The following is a 14,737-nucleotide window of genomic DNA, read 5'->3' as shown; positions in this document are numbered from 1 at the left end:
CTGCTCAGCTGAGCTAGAGGACATCAATCAACATTCTTTTTCAAATGCACATTGTATTGATCGAGGCCTTCAAATGGTGTGCGTGGAAATACGGTGAAGTGATGCAACTGCCAAAATAGCCAATTTTTCAAATATTTGAATACTTCCAATTGCTTTTGGCACCGGCAAAAATGAGTCCAATTGCAATCAGTTAGATTTTTTTTCGTAACGAAAAATTCACAGGACAGAACATAAATACAGAATGGTAGCCCAGGTGACATAGTATAGCAATAAACTATGTGCAGCTTTGAAGGTTCAGCTGATCGCCTGTAAAAAAAAACAAATTCTAATCTTTTGCAAGACGCTTCATGTTGAAGGAAAAAACAGCTTTCGTAGTTGGCCAAAAAATATGTGATACATTATTGGATAGCTCTACATGTCTGCTATGCATGTGTGAAGTTAAAGAAGGCATTATTTTTAAATGCGAGAAATTCTTTTTTGAAATTTTGTCAGCACCGACTTTTCTCGGATGTGCGCACAGCTTGCCGGCTGGGAATGCACACGACAAAGCTGGCTTTGTCTCCACACAGATGACAGAGAAGCGGTGTTAGGGTCTGCATTTTATTGCCAAGGGCCACATGCTCTAACGCAACGAGGCTTGTGTTTGGTGTGGGCCAGGTAAACCATACAGCCATTGCACATAAACTATCAATACGAGGTCTGTTAGAAAAGTATCTGACCTTTGGCTGAAGAAAAAAAAAACTGGCATAACTGGAGCGTTGGAAACCTAATCACCCTCAAAGTAGTCTCCTTGGGACTCCAGTCACTTCTCCCAGCAGTGCTGCCATTGTTAGAAGCATTCCGAGAAGGCCTCTTTCCGAACGGAGTTTAGCTCAGCTGTCGTTGCAGCCATAATGTCTTCTCTTGTCTGAAATCGCGCTTCTTTCAATGGCCTCTTGATTTTGGGAAACAGCCAGAAGTCGCAGGCGGCCACATCAGGAGAGTAAGGAGCCTGTCGAACTACAGGAGTCTGGTTATTCGCCAAAAAAGTCTGAATCAAGTGCGAGAAAAGCATTGTCGTCATGGATGTGCCAATTTCCTGTTGACAACTTCGGTATCTTGCGCCACACAGAATCACAAAGGCCATAGAGGACATCCCTGTAGTAGTCTTTAGTGATTGTTTGACCCTGTGGTGCGTACCCGTGGTGTACCACACTGCGGGAGTCAAAGAAAGCAGTCAGCAACACTTTAACGTTGATGCGCACTTAGCGGTCTTTGGTTGGTGACGTGGAATGCTTCCACTGTAATGACTGGGATTTGGTTTCCGGGTCGTAAACATACCCCCAAGACTTGTCACCAGTGATTATGGTGTTCATGAAGTTAGGGTCACTGTTTGTGGAATCCGGCATGTCTGTGAGACTTCAACACGAAGTTGCTTTAGCTCCACCATGAGCAGCTTGGGAACGAATTTCGGTGCAACTCTCTTCATGGCCAAATCTTCAGTGATAATGGAATGTGGATAAAATGTGCTGATGCCCACCTCTTCCACAATTTCTTGGATAGTCACACCACAGTCCCGCATCACCACGGGGTTCACTTCGGCAATGACCTGGTCATTTCGGCATGTTGATGGCCGACTGGAGCGTGGCTCGCTCTCCACCGATGCGTGGCCGTCTTTAAACTGGTTGTACCACTCCTTAATCTGTGTGCTGCTCATAGCATAGTCACCAAAAGCAGTCTGAATCTTCGGAATGGTTTCCACTTGGCTGTCGCCCAGTTTCTGGCAAAATTTGATGCAGTAGCACTGCTCCAGTCACTCCGCCACTTTCCTTACAATAAAAAACCGACGAGAGCACTGTGTACTACCTCATTCAAATGCGGCGTCCCAGCAAGTCACGCTATTGGCAGGCAGGAAAAAATTCGTGCATGTGCACAAAGGTTCAAGGGCGGCTGATGAAAACATACTTGTTACATATTCATCAGGTGTTCGCAAAAAAAGGTCAAATACTTTTATAACAGACCTCGTACGTATTAAATACGTGAGGGAATCCTGCAGTGCTAAAAGATATGGTTCGTGCAGTTTACAAAAAGAAATATCAGCTATTATGTAGACAGTAAATCCAGAAAGAGCGCTGATATTGTATATACAAAGCATTTTAAAGGGCATGTCGCAGTGCAATGCAACATAGAGGGAGCAGGACACTTTGTACCCTGCTCCGTGAAGCCCAATGACGATGCAAGTAGAAAACACCTTCATAATTAGGACTGAAAACCTACATGAGTACGAACAAATTCTTGTGGTGTTTGCTACCACTGTTTCAGAGCCGGAACATGCTCATCTATAAAAGTCATATGTGCCATGTTTAGTCTGATGTGGTCAGACACCATTGGCAACCACTTCTTGCGTTCATGTTAAAAAAATACGAATTGAGACTGCAGCTGCAGCGCTAGACGTCACCTGCCTTCGCAATGATAAAAAAGGCAGTCAGTTTGTTGAATAGTTCTTGTGGCTAATTATATTAACAATATTTCCTTACTAGATGACATGGCTTCATATATTTATGCTATATTTATGCTGTATGTGTGATCCACAAATGAACATTATAAAAAATAATTTATCGCACTTAAAGAATAATACCTTTTTGTTACTTGTCACATGACAGCAGACATGTAGGGCTGTGTAACGATGGGCGACATATACTTTTGTGCCAACCACCAAAGCTAATTTTTTTACCTTCAACACGAAGCTTTTTGCAAAAAATTTGAACTTTACAGTTTTTTAGCTGATCAACTGAACATCCAAGGCTTGAAATATTTTGCAGCTATCCCAAGTCAACCAGTCTGATTTTATATTTATTTTGTGCCTTCTGTATTTCCCTACGTTAGAAGAAAATTCAAACTTTGCAAATTTTGGCACTCACAGCACTTCAGTCTCTTGACATGAACACCATCTGAATATTTGGATCATACAATTTCCCTTTCAGAAGAAACGTGTATCAGTGCCTTCTAGCTTAGCTGGGCAAGAACAATGAATTTTTGCCAAAGTTCAAAAAAATTTTTGCGAAGGAAAATAAATGGGGAGCAAGAGTTTGGAGCTTCAACTATATCTGTGATGGTCAAAAAAACGTTGGTTGGTTGCCCTGGAATGACTCAAGTGTATGTACGAAAGCAAATTTTCTCATTGTACCTACTCAAAATCAAGCAAACTTGAAATGGTTTGCCATAATGGAACAGTTCTTGACAAAATTGGGTGGTTTGGCATGAAATGGCTTAAGATACTTAAAAAATATATTAATAAGGAAACACTTTCCTTACTAGAACCATATCAAAAACTAACATAAAAATGTAGTGAACTATAACAAAGCACAGCACTTGTATTCTGGATTGAGCAATCCAATGTGGACTTCTCAGGAGACCCACATAATTAACATAAATAAAATTAACATAAAAATGTGAAGGCATAGAAAGGCACAACATTTGTAAGCTCATTTGAGAAATCCAAATTGGGCCCTTCAGGAGACTAACACAGAACATAAAAATGTCGAGAGTTACAAAAGCACAACACTTGTGTTTTGGTTTGAGCTGTCCAACTTGGGCTCTTGAGAGGTTATTGGTCCCATGCGAGAAGCGAGGCCACAGTTCTTTACATAGGGCATGTTGGTACCAGGCAATTTGCGACACGTGAAGCCTGCAAAAACAAGAAGCCAGAACAAGTTTTAAAAAGCAACTTCCACATGCAAAAGAATGGCATGCAATCTGCCCTCGTTATAACGAAATTGATTTATGTATTTGTGTTGCTTTAGTCCAACTTTCCACGGGTACAGCTTTACAGCATGACCATTTAAATTTATTCAGTGCGGCACAGGACTCCACTAAGTGTCAAATGCAGGAAAGGGCAAAGAGGAACAAAACACTGTAGCAAAATAACTTTATGAATATCCTCAATGTCAAAGATGTGAGCTTTGCTTGCTGAGAAACAAAATGGTGAAACAAATTCATGTCGTTCATAAATAAACCTGAACTGACAACTAAAATTATTTCTTGTAACTTTCATAATTAAAATTTGCTGCACTTCACTGTGCTTTTCCATGCTCCAAATACAATACTGTCATGTCACTACAACTGAGTGTAGCTTCATTTGATGTTAGGTTTCCTGAGTTCACATGCAATCGGAATGTACTTCTCGCCTTACAATGACTTAAGACTTTCTACATTAAAGAAGACACTGCTTACAGTGAAGTCTGTTTTCTGCCTCGACGACTGAATTACTGTTCTAATGAGGATTCCGTGTAGTGCACCAAGCTGCTTAGCATGACACATGCAGAATGTGACAGAGACGAAGAAATGGCGTCTTCTAAGAGCCATATGCGATAGGACTGACTTCTTAAACCCTTTTAGGGTTCACTGCCGTACATCTGTGGCTGTGATGGAACGTTCTGAAAAAAATTTGCCTTTTCAGAACAAAGTGTTGCCTAGCATCCCACTGGAGGTGCTGCAACCTTCTGAGACTTCTAGAAAATATTCTTATAGTGCTGTCGCTCCTTGGGTTTCTCCAAAACTGATTTTTCACCTAGCTCCTTGGTGTCTGTCATTGCAGTAATTTGGGAGTGTTGCCAAAGGTTTTTGTAAGTTTCATTACACAAAAAAAGTATGCTGCTTTATCCTGCATAAAAAAATAAAACATGTAAAACTGCAAATACTGAAATGGTATTGCCACTTTATTGTTATTTAACAATATTATTTACCAGTTTATTTTCTCGGAATGTCACTCTGAAGAACTTAAATCTGCAATAAAAATATTAAGGGTGCGCGAAAAGTGATTTTTGAGGCTGAACCGAATAATGCTAGAAGCAAATCAAATAATGGATAGTTTCTGAATAATGAACAGCTGATAACACACTTATTGTAAGATGAGGCTCACATCCTAGTATTATTAAAGTTAGCAAGTTTCTGTCATTGTTATGTTATGAAAAGCTGTTTATTAAAAGCACAAATGGAGCAGCAGAAAGTTTCTTCACATGCACAGGACTCTTCAGTAAGCATAAATGATTGCTGTACAGCCTCTAAAGTACAGCTACTGAAGTAACGTAGCCTGGTCTGCTATTACAAGTTGTTACGTTTTATGTCTACACTATGTTATTGGAGGTGAAAATTTACCGTACTTTGGCTCAAATTTCATGTTTTATTGGTGTTTCGAAATATTAGAATACTCGCATTTACAAATAGTGACCATTCAAAGACTAAATTGAATAGGACACTATTCAATTCGAAAGTTTTGAGCATTTGCACACCACAAAAAATATATAACTCCTAAATTAGAGAGGCATATTTCTCCCCAAAATGTGATCCTCAACGGGCTAAACAAGAGCGACAGAAAAGCCCATTCATCTTTTTGATTAATTTAAGCCCATAATCTACTTGGCAATGGTTCATAATAACCCTGTTAACAGGTAGGTGAAGTAAGGAAGCAGGAATTAATTCTAACAATTTCAGAATGGGAGTAGTGGCATTTCCGATGGTCTGTAAGAAGCTTTATACATTAGGCCCCAAGAGCCTATTCTCAATTTATTGAAGTATATGGGGAAAAGCCACATAAATATTTTTTTCATATCTTAGAATACAAAGTGATAAAGTGTGCGTTAATAAATACGAGTCATAGGTTAAGTGCTTAGAATGAGTAAGCGCCCACTAAACGTAGTACTGTTGACAGCAATGCTTGCAACTCTGTCCCTGTTGTTTCTTTGATTGAAACAACCAAAAGAAAATTGCCACACCACTCAGGTTTCCTCTGCTAAAAGGCTGCTGTCTGGCATCACATGGACCTCCTTCAATATAGGAGCAACCTTAATTCGATGTGGTCTGTTAAAATTGGTGAAACTACTGTTTCACATCTCAGAACCTGGAGAGCTGTTTTGACTTCTGCAATTTGGTGAACATGCTCCTGCTCGAGCTGAGCAGTAACCACACTTGAGCATGCCTTCTCTGCAATTCGCGTATTAGAATAAAATTTTCAGGCTAACTAAACATGTCCTCCATGCCAATAGATTTGGAGCGTGCTTCACAGACAACTATTCCTTGCAAAGACAGCCAAGTAACACTGCTAATGCGCAAATGCAGCTCATTTTATGTGGTGGAGCCACTAAAAACTTTCAGCAGTGAAGGCAGCTTTTAAATTTTAGAAGCATTTGAGTATGGCGGCATTATGCACTTAAGATCGTACGAACAGTCATTCCAAATAGTAGGCTATTGTCGCACACAACTGCACACACGGGCTACTTCAAAGTCGTTTGTTATGCCAATGGCAAGTTCATAATTTTAGAAAAAAATGTGAATGTAAAAATGCAACCAGAAATGATATATGGTACTTGCCTATAACAGCACTGACCCTGGTGGGGTCAAGAGCCTTTTTTGCCCCTTGGTGTTATTTCCAAAGCGCAAATGGCCCATGAGCTCCTCCTCTGTGAACACATGGTGAAGCAAGGCCCTTGCAAACTTTCCTGGTCCACCATGGCAGGCCATGGTAAACTGTGCCAGGATAACCTTCTCAATGTGCACTCCTTCAACCTATGTGAACCTGCATGTTTAAGTAAATGTTAGCAAAACAGTTTTAAGCCTTTCAAGCACATTCACACAACAGCCCTACTGCAAATAAATTACAAAAGTACCTGTTGCAAATCTAGATTGCTAAACTTTACTTCTTACAAGCTTCTTATGCTGTCTGGACGCCACATGTTTCAGAAAAACAATCCAGCACAAACAAGAATAATAAACCAAAGTATCCAAACATCTAGTACTTGAAAAAGGGGAGTACCAGCGAAACACAAATGACACGCACACAAGGAAACGGCATTAGACACGGACGGACGTTGGGACGGACCAGCGTCCATCCCTGTCTAACGCTTTTTACGTGTGTGCGCGTCTTTTGTTTTGCTGCCCCCCCCCCCTTTTTTCAAGTTCATCATGCACCAACTGGCCCAAGAGCTTGCGCTAATGCACATCTAGTACTATTTATTGTGATTACCATTCTTAGGATACTTCACATTTTCAGGTGTTTGTCTCTATTTTCCCATCCATTTGTGTCAATAGGTAGTCCATGGTCTAATGGGGAGATTGGGCTGCTATGTTGAGGGAAGAGTTCAAAATCAACCGTTGGAACAGCTTGGGTGACTGGGTATGCAACCCTGGGCATATGCCACTTTTCAATGAATCTCCTTCCCGCTATCTTGGGCAACTGCTGCTGCTTGTGTTGGCAAGCAGCATTAGGAGCTCAAAGAGGGACATGATTGTCGATCATTACTAAGATTACCACTACACGTCACGTTAGCTTGCTGTGCTGCAGAAGTAATATGTGAGATTCCACTCCACTGTATGAAATGTACATAAGCTGCAAGGACAGTATGTGCCAACCAACACCTCAATTAAATTAATCGACTCGCAAAGCACAGGCTGCACAAGATCACGGAGTGAACTTAGAAGTTTGTGGACAGTCAGTTGATGTCCATGTCAGGGACCTCTAGGGAAACTGTCATTTCCTCGATGTGCATCATCGTGCCGTCATACATTGTATTACAATTCTGTCTGTCTCGTTGTACCACCGTTCTAATAGTCATCACGTATCACCGCAATTCAAAATATATATAGACACTTATATCTACTGTTTATTTAATCTTTATGGAGAATACTTCGAGCATGAGTTTTTGCAAAGATCATGAATTCTACAGCTTAAAGGAGCACTAAAGCAAAATTAAATTAATTAAATTCTGGCGTTTTAAGTGCCAAAACGGCAATCTGATGTTTAGGCACGCCTTAGTGGGGAACTCTGGACTAATTTTTACCAAATCAGGCTGCAAGGTACCTGGGCAGTTTTGTATTTCACCTCCATCAAAATGCGGCTGTTTGATCCTGTGACCTCGTGCTTAGCGGAGCTGTGCCAACACCGCTAAGCAACTACGGCATGAAATCACTAACGACAAAAATTATTTTAGATGTATCTGTACATGACCTTCCTACAATTCAAGAGATTCACTCATACCGTGACAAGAGGCTGAGTAAACTGTAAAAGCAGCAAGAGGAAAGATTGGTGGCAGTGCTGCCTTGAAGTTACCACACCCGCTTGCTGTGACGTCATGGATTTTGATGATGTCTGTTGGGTGTAGCAATTTTTTTTACAAATAAAGATGTTCTTCATCGTATTCCAAAAACCCAAAATAAAAAGCGTCAGGAACTTTTACAGAACCAATACAGCCCAAGTTTGAAAAAATACTTGGAATCCATGATGTGACAATGAGGCGTCAGCACAAAGATTTTGGGGCGATACTCAGAAAATTGAACTTTGAGCTTTATTTTCTCTAATAATCAAACAACTACCAAGAAAGTTACAGAAGTAGTTATTTAAGACGATGCTTTATTTTAAATTCATTTAAGGTGTCATTAGTGTCCCCTTAATACAAAACAAGGAATGCACTTGGCTGCGTAATAGGTTAACATGCATCACTCGTTCTCATTAAGGTAGGATTATCAGTATAGCAAAGGGCATGCACTGGCTGCTCCAGAGGGGAGCCCTTCCACTTCCCCTCAACCTCCCAATTTCCAATTTCTTTATGAGCAGTGATGCAAATTCTGTATCTTAACGAGACATAATGCCAAGGAGATTAAAAATGCCATGCTGGCTACAGCATGTGGTGACCGGCACTTCACACCGTCCAGCTCGGCATCAATCTTTTTGGAACTTGGCCCTTGAAATGCAGAAAGCCCCAATCACTGCTCGTTCTTCAGCCAACTTTCTCAAAGGGTGCTGCTATTCTGGTTTGATACCTCTAGCTGTGCACTGCTGTATGACATAGGTGATAATACCTTCGTTCTGGTAAAACTAGAAAGATGTGCACTCATGCAGACCACTAATGTCCACACTAAGTTTCTGAACGCCCCTCTCATATCAGGCATATACACTGAAAAAGGCACATTCCGCGTTTAATATGTTCACAAGTGACAATGAAATTCACTCCCAGTCCCAGTGCAGTTGCAAAGTCTTTAAGCTGAGTGCTTAAAGGCACCATGTCTCCTAATGAAGGCACTCTGCACCAATTGATCACCGGAGCAAATGCGTTGCATTTGCATCAGCAATGTTGTTGTTTTTTCTGCTTCCTGCAATACATTTTCACGGTATCACTGTATTTGATCATCGTGACGCTACAGAATGGATGGCCAAAGAATTCACTTTTACCGTTCCAGCTGGGGCCTCTCCCAGCTCATTTTGAATCTGAAAAAAGATGTCACTATTAAAACGTGAAGCCACGATGCAGCAAAAGCGACAATCAAAAGAGCTACATGGACCATTAGGCTGACATAAATGGACGGATACAAATGACTAGTCATTGAATACACTAAAGTGTGGCCGCTCTTGCCAATGGCAGTGTGACCTTGTCAAAAAATTTATTTCACATTCCTCTACTTATTTTTAAAATTATTTCCACGCATCTACTTAACTGTTATGGCCAGATATTAAAGGCAGCTCCTTCATATAAAACCAGTGTTACATTCTTTTACTCCCCGTCTACCTGATGCTACTGAAGTTTTGCTTACTCTCAAAGAAAGAATTTCACAGAACTGCTCTTTCGACAAAGCATTATTCCAAGCTTGTGGGAAAGCGTCGTGATTTAGTTCACAACGATGCGCTCCCCTTTCAATCTGTTCACTCTATAGTGCTCTGATTCAAAGCAAAAATAGCTTTTCGACATAACTAGCTACTTCTATGGTCACAAGAAACATGGTAATTATTGATGTTTATGTTGCCGATAACGTATACATGCCGCCTCGAAACACAGTGGGACGACAACGCAGATATGCCAGGCATCTCGTTCCTTTCCTAATTTAAAACTATTGTTAAATCAGTTACTGAAGTGCGAAAAGCTGCAATTTCACGAAATTACATTATTTTGAATGTTGTAGGACCTGGAGTGCCATGAAATCTGCCTTTCCGTGAATGCAAAGAGCGCCTACGCGAAGCCGTTTGGGCGAAGCACTCGATGGCGACGAACGGAGAAGATGAAAAAATAAAGTTGAATGCGCGCGACCTGGGGGAAAACAAAACGCACGCGGTTGGCAAGGCGTAATGATTTCGCAGCACTCTGTGGCATCACCCCTATTGTATCTCACGTATCGCATGTACACCCTTGAAATTCTTTATTATTATTGCGCGACAGCCTCCTCTGTGTTTTCCGATCGCGCGAACATCGGCCGCACGGCGTGTCAGATAATGGCCTTGAAGCACCGCGGAGTCACTCGATCCTGAAGGGAACAGCGCAACAGAATACACTTTCGCCAATCCCACCGCACCCCCACACCCCTTTTTTTGCTGAAAGCTTGCTCACACGCCTTGTACTAGCGTGGCGCAAACGAAATATCTTCGATTACAGTACAGATCGGGTGGTTTCACGTCGCATTGTTTTGCGCTCATTAATAAGGCTAACTCAATCGGTGCTCGAACACCGTATCAGAAATCATGGCGTACAACATGCCCTGTTTTAGGTGGCACCACATAGCAGCCTTACGTCACCACAAGCGGAGTGTAAAGTTAAACCAGGACAAAACTCCACGTTATCTACCGCAAATCTAGTGCTGTACAACCAATTCTCGCAACGGAAGGATAGTACTAGGAATGAAAACTAGAAAAGAGGCGCGCGGAAGACACGAACAAGCGCTGAAATCATTTCCCCGCTTCCGTTCACCGCGTCGCAATGGACGAACAAGGGGAATTCGAAACACTCACTCACCCTTGATGTCGCTGAGTCGGAGGCGATCATGGCGATCTTCGAGGCAACAAGTCCATAAAAAGCGAGCAACACGCAGAAATATTCCAAAGATGTCACAGCGAAGCACACAAAGAACACAGGAAACGCAGGAAACTCTCATGCAAGCTGCGTGCACGAACTCGCCGGAATGCGCCAAGCATCAACAGCGCAAACGCGCAATCATACATGTACACTCATACAAATACACGCTTATATTATCATAAATTGTACCATTGGATAAGAAATTATGTAATTTCATGTTATTACTGAACAATTGTTGCGATTTGCAAGTGTATAAAAGTTTTTTGCTTCGCTTTTTGATGAACTACTTTCTTTAGCGCAGTAACACAGTGCACCGGCCGGAGCTAATGGCATGCGCGGGAAAAGGCGCCAAATTCAAACGTCACAAACGCCGCGCTAATTTGTGCTCGCACAGTTTTCGTCGTTTGGATTAAAAAAAAAAAAGTAATGCGTGCCGCAACCATGCGAACTGAACTATTGACCAGAAAAGTACAGAAACGTCGCTGTTTGTGCTTCTTATTTCGACGTCATGGCAAACTGCGGGCGGTCTGTCGTCCCATTCTTTAAACATTTGTGCGTGTGCTCCTGCGCTGTGCGATTTGTCACCGAGAACGTATAGCAGCGCAGATTGTGCTTGGTAGCCGAGCAGATTCCGAACACATTCGCCAGCACCCCGTCTAGGTCACAGAACAGAATTTGGCCTCCATGTGAATATGAGCACCATGTCGTACATATCGGCCAAGCTTTTCGTTTCGTTCTGTATAGCGCGCTAACGGGTATGCGAAACGCACTCCGTAAAAACGATGTTCACTCCTTTCTCCGCCGCTCCCACCGTGGTGGCATAGTGGCTGAGGTGTTGCTCTACTAACCCGAGTGCTTGGGATCTAATGCCGGCCGCGGCGGCTGCATTTCGATTGGGGTGAAATGCAAAAACGACCGTGTACTGTGCGTTCGGTGCAGGTTAAAGGACCCCAGATGGCAAAAATAAATATGGCGTTTCTTACTACGGTGCGGCTCATAATCAAAGCGTGGTTTTGGCACGTCAAACCCCAGACTTGAATTTTGTTAACGTTCTCCGCCACCTTGACCATATTTAACATGGAGGCATGCAATGCCGTTTCCTAACACACAGCGAGGGCACTGGCCCCTTATAATGGACGCCGATGGAAATGCAGGATGCGTCCAATCATCGGTTGTTTGTGACTGCTTGTAGGGACGTTTGTCTTCTCAAACTGCATATATATATATATATATATATATATATATATATATATATATATATATATATATATGCAGGGTGTTTCTGCTAACTTTAGGCCGAGTGTAAACTCTATGACGACGCGACTAAATGCATGTTGCTCCCTTTGGTATGTAGCGTGTCGCGCTATTTGTGTATTTTTGCTTAATTAGCTAATTAGTCAAGCATAATTAACCAACTTCTGAAGCAAGGAAGTTAGGAAAGAAATTCCAATTAGAAAGTTGCAGAGCTGTTGGCAACACGCCTGAATAAACAGTTTCTGTCTTTCTGTCTGTTAAGTATTATTCTTTTTCAGCTTACTGCGGATGCTCGCGAAATAGGAAAAGCACCACGTGACATATGCCCGCCTGCGAGTCGTGATTGCACTGCTCCTAAGCCTTCTGCGCACAAACGAAAACATACCATTTAACCGGTGTGAACACCCGTCTGCTTATCGCCATCATGAACCGCAGCGAGGGAAGCACGTCGCTGGCGTCAATACCACAGCCAACGCCTTCGTCACTGCCCTGTCGCCTTTTAAGCGGCAACACACCCTGCTCGATGGTATCCTCGTTTGGGAGCGCTGCAAGCATGGCGCGCAAGCGGATATATGTCAGGTGATATTTTTTCTATTTCACGGGCGTCCGCAGTAAGCTGAAAAACACTAACACTTAATAGATAGAAAGTGAGAAATTGCCTAATAGGACGTTTTGCAAAGTGCTCTAGAGCTTTCTAATTAGAATTTTTCGCCTAACTTTGTTCCTTCAGAATGGCTAATTTTCTTGACTAATTACCTACTTAGGAAAAATACAAGAATAGCGTGACACGTACAAGAGTGAGCAACATGCATTTGGTCGCATCGTCTTATGGTGCATCGGCATATTTTTAAACTCTGAGTAAAGTTAGCTGAAACACGTGTATATACGTCAATGGTTCAAGTAACGTGAAACAACACCCTGTATATATGCAATGGTGATCAAGTGATCAGTAAAGCAACATATATGTGCAAAAGACGCACACATACATATGTGCGTGTGTTTTCACATGTACTTCGAAACTCAATATTGCTCGTGACTCAATTTTATTCAACAATAAGTTAACAGCATTTAGTCAACGACTTTATTGTTGGAAACTACTCAACAATGGTTCAATAGTCAATACTATTCAACAATATGTCAAGAGAATTTAGTCAACGACTTTATTGTTGAAAACTACTCAATATTGGCTCAATAATACTCAATTCTACTCAACAATATATCAACAGAATTTAGTCAACGACTTTATTGTTGGAAACTACTCAACAATGGCTCAATAATACTCAATACTATTCAACAATATATCAAGATAGTTTAGTCAATGACGTTATTGTTGAAAACAGCTCAACAATGGCTCAATAATACTCAATACTATTCAACGATATACCAACAGAATTTAGTCAACGACTTTTTTGTTGTGAACTGCCCAACAACTTTACTGTTGAATTATTGCCTGTGGTTTCAATAATTGTTGAGGTATTGTTGAAAGGCTATTGAGTCAACAATTCGTCAACAATATGCCAACAACTTTTCAACAGTCATTTTCATAAGGGTTGGGCGCCTGTACGCAGAAACATTACTGAGCCCCGTCCAAGCTTTCGCACCTACTTATGTGGCGCCGCCAGTCGCATTGTAATCGGCGCAAGCCGCTCCAACTCCGCTACCGTGTTTCGACGATCGCCGAACACCCGCGAGGAAATCAGAGGTTTGGCGAGCACCCGATCGACGACCGCTGTGCTATCACTGCGGCGAAGCTGGTCATGTGTATCGGGAGAGCCCCTACCGACGCCTCGGACTGCGGAGTTTTTCTATCGATTCACCTCGACCTAGGTTCGACCAAAGGCCCCCCGACATCGCAGAATTCCTCGAACAGCAGCGCAGACCGGGCCCATCGCAGCGGCAGTCACGCTCACCCTCACCGCGGCGATATTTCCCTGCTCGCGATACCACCTCGAGGACGACGCAAGGGCGATCACCAAGTCCACGCCGGGAAAACTGACGTCAGCGAACTTCCGAGGCGGGGCCACTGATACTTGATGCGCTCAAGACCTCGTATCGTGCCGACCGCAGAATAACGAAAACACGACGACGCCAGAACCAGTTTCCGCGAACAAGATTTCACTGGACATACCTGTGTTGATCGACGGCAAAACAGTGAGTGCAGTTGTAGATACCGGCGCCGATTACTCTATTCTTAGTGGAAAACTGGCGAGCGTTCTGAAAAAAGTTACGTTGCCCTGGAACGGGGCACCAGTTCGTACGGCAGGTGGCCACGTCGTCACACCGCTTGGCCTATGCACGGCCAGAGTAGAAATTCGCGGTGCTGCTATTCTCGCCAGTTGTCTGGTTCTACGCGACTGTTCCCGCGATTTAATCCTTGGGATGGACTTTCTTCGGGAATATGGCGCCATTAATGACCTCCGCGAGCGCTGCATCACTTTCTCGTCACAAAGGGCAACACAGACCGACGCCATTGGACAGAGATCCGCACTTCGCGTTGCGGACAAGAGCATCACGGTACCGCCGCGTGCGAGTGCTGTATTTCATCGGACTTGACCGGAACCATAAGACGGTGAAGCCATTGTCGAAGGCAACATTTCTATGTTGCTGGCACAAGGTATTTGTGTAGCGTGCAGCCTTGTGGAATCTCGTGAAAGCCAGACAACGGTCCTCGT

At 42.7% G+C, this 14,737-nt stretch overlaps 1 long non-coding RNA gene across 1 annotated transcript; it reads right to left on the bottom strand.

The window, feature by feature from the left end:
• Positions 1 to 213: 213 nt before the first annotated feature.
• On the bottom strand, positions 214 to 10,910 carry LOC129384133 (uncharacterized). The gene is made up of 4 exons (XR_008611922.2): positions 10,752 to 10,910; positions 9,203 to 9,238; positions 6,349 to 6,553; positions 214 to 3,667 (listed from the first exon to the last, which is right to left on the bottom strand). It is a non-coding gene; the product is annotated as an uncharacterized lncRNA (long non-coding RNA).
• Positions 10,911 to 14,737: the final 3,827 nt, after the last annotated feature.

The sequence above is a fragment of the Dermacentor andersoni genome, chromosome 9 (assembly GCF_023375885.2).
Source record: "Dermacentor andersoni chromosome 9, qqDerAnde1_hic_scaffold, whole genome shotgun sequence".
Taxonomy (NCBI): domain Eukaryota; kingdom Metazoa; phylum Arthropoda; class Arachnida; order Ixodida; family Ixodidae; genus Dermacentor; species Dermacentor andersoni.
The sequence above is the reverse complement of the archived record's forward strand: the minus strand, read 5'-3'. Positions and strand labels throughout refer to the sequence as shown.